Source organism: Globicephala melas, unplaced genomic scaffold (assembly GCF_963455315.2).
Source record: "Globicephala melas unplaced genomic scaffold, mGloMel1.2 SCAFFOLD_392, whole genome shotgun sequence".
Lineage (NCBI taxonomy): Eukaryota > Metazoa > Chordata > Mammalia > Artiodactyla > Delphinidae > Globicephala > Globicephala melas.
In genome coordinates, this window is record NW_027207561.1 from 103985 (window position 1) to 106102 (window position 2118).

General features: G+C 68.7%; 2 non-coding genes across 2 annotated transcripts; both read left to right on the forward strand.

Moving 5' to 3' along the window:
- LOC132595093 (5S ribosomal RNA) lies at positions 1–119 on the forward strand. Its single transcript, XR_009561250.1, has one exon. It is a non-coding gene; the product is annotated as a 5S ribosomal RNA (ribosomal RNA).
- Positions 120–1050: 931 nt separating this feature from the next.
- On the forward strand, positions 1051–1169 carry LOC132595094 (5S ribosomal RNA). Its single transcript, XR_009561251.1, has one exon. It is a non-coding gene; the product is annotated as a 5S ribosomal RNA (ribosomal RNA).
- Positions 1170–2118: the final 949 nt, after the last annotated feature.

Consider the following 2118-nt stretch of genomic DNA (forward strand, 5'->3'; position numbering starts at 1 on the left):
GTCTACGGCCATACCACCCTGAACGCGCCCGATCTCGTCTGATCTCGGAAGCTAAGCAGGGTCGGGCCTGGTTAGTACTTGGATGGGAGACCGCCTGGGAATACCGGGTGCTGTAGGCTTTTTGCCTCCCGCTCCGCCCGCCTTCTCCTTTACTCGCCCGCGGCGGGGGCCGCCGGCTCCGCCCCCGCCGGGCCCCGCTGCAGGCCCCACCTCCTCAGGCCCCTCCCACCACGGCGGGCGCCGGCGGGGTCGCTCCCCGCCGGCCCGGCCGGCCAGGCGGCCAGAAGGCGGCCCTGGAAGGCAGGCGCACCCCAGACGCTCCCGGGGTGGCTGGCCCGGACCCAGACTCCGCCGCGGGCCCAGTTGCCGTCCTTTCGGCCCGCGAGCCCCTCGACCTGCACCTGGCCGCCCCCACCGGCGCCCAGCCCCGGCGCCGCCACCTGTGTGCCGGTGTGTCCCTCCACAGCTCCCTCCGACAAAAGCCCCCCCCACCCCGCCCCTCTGGCGTGTCACCGCGGCCGGGTGCGGGAGCGGGATCGAGGGCAGGGGCCGCTTCCCCGGGCCTGCCGGCCACCAGGGGCGGGGTCCTGAGCTCGGCGGGGGGTGTGGGGGCAAGGGTGGCCTTGCCGGGGCTGAGGGGCCGTGGCGACTCAATGGTGGCTCCCAGTGGCTTCGGGCCAGCTGCTGTCGGGCAGGAGGGCCGGCCCGGGCTGCGGCCGGGCTGCGCCTAGGGCCGCGTGGGCGGGCAGGGCCGATGCCCAAGGGACCGCGGGCCCCGGGCCCTGAAGCCTCCGGGGCCACGTCCCTGTGAGCGACGTGCGGGATCTTGGGCGGGGCGCCAAGCGCCGAAGGGTTTGCTGGGTCACGGCCGCCCTGGGCTGGGAGGTGGTCGCCAAACCCTCCGCCGCCGCCCGATACCCGAGACCTCCGTTGCCCCTGCCTGGGCGGGCGAGGGGGCCCTGCCGGGGCGGGCCGGCCTCCAGGCTGGCGTTAAGGCGCCAGCGCCAGCGAAACTGGGCCTCAAGAGGCCGCCCGCGGCCCCCCGCCCCCGTCTACGGCCATACCACCCTGAACGCGCCCGATCTCGTCTGATCTCGGAAGCTAAGCAGGGTCGGGCCTGGTTAGTACTTGGATGGGAGACCGCCTGGGAATACCGGGTGCTGTAGGCTTTTTGCCTCCCGCTCCGCCCGCCTTCTCCTTTACTCGCCCGCGGCGGGGGGGCCGCCGGCTCCGCCCCCGCCGAGCCCCGCTGCAGGCAGTAGTCAAGGTGGGTTTACCTGCCCGAGCAGGAAGCTTGGGCGATGGCAGAAGTGGGAAGAAACTCTTGAGCACAGGTTCTTGGGATCCACGGAGCAGCGCATGCACATGCGATGGGTGCCTACACAGCTGGCTTGCTTGTCTGTGGGGAAAGGCGAGATGGGTCAGGGCCTGGGTTCCTGAGGGGCTGAGAATCAAGGCAGGGATAGAAGAAAGGGGACAGGCCCACATCCCCTGAACCCACGCCGGCGCCCACTCACCTTTGTGGAAAATACGATTGAAAAGTGCCCGCAAGAATCTCTTCAGATGCCTCCAGAGTTGAGGCAAGAAGGGGAGGGGGGAGGCCGGGAGCAGGGTGAGCCCTGAAATCCAACCCTTGTCCCGGTCACACCCCAGCAGCCCTCCCACCTCAGCCCCTTCAAGACCCCAGGGCTCCCCCAACCGCGCTGCACAGATCCTGCCCTGACCATAGTCACCATGTTGATCCCCACGTTGAGCAAGATGAAGCTGACCGGGATCAGAAGAATTGAGTATCCTTGCTCCTGGCATTTCCTGGGGATGGGGCCAGTGAACGGCTCGGCTCGGTAGTAGTTTCGCTCACCCATGGCCGTTGGTCCCAGGACTGCCTGGGCCCTCTGCCCTCCAGTTTTAACTGGGAGCCAGACTGGGTCATAATGGGGCAGGTGGTGAGGTCACAGTGAGGGAGGGGGATGAAAAGGAGGGCCCAGAGTGGCATTCCCTGGTAACCAGGGTCAGGTAAGCTGAGCCTGGACAGTCAAACAGGGCCCGGTGGCCGGCATACATCCCCTCGAGCGGTCATTCATTCGCTCACCGCCCGCTGACTCACTTGTTCAAATGACA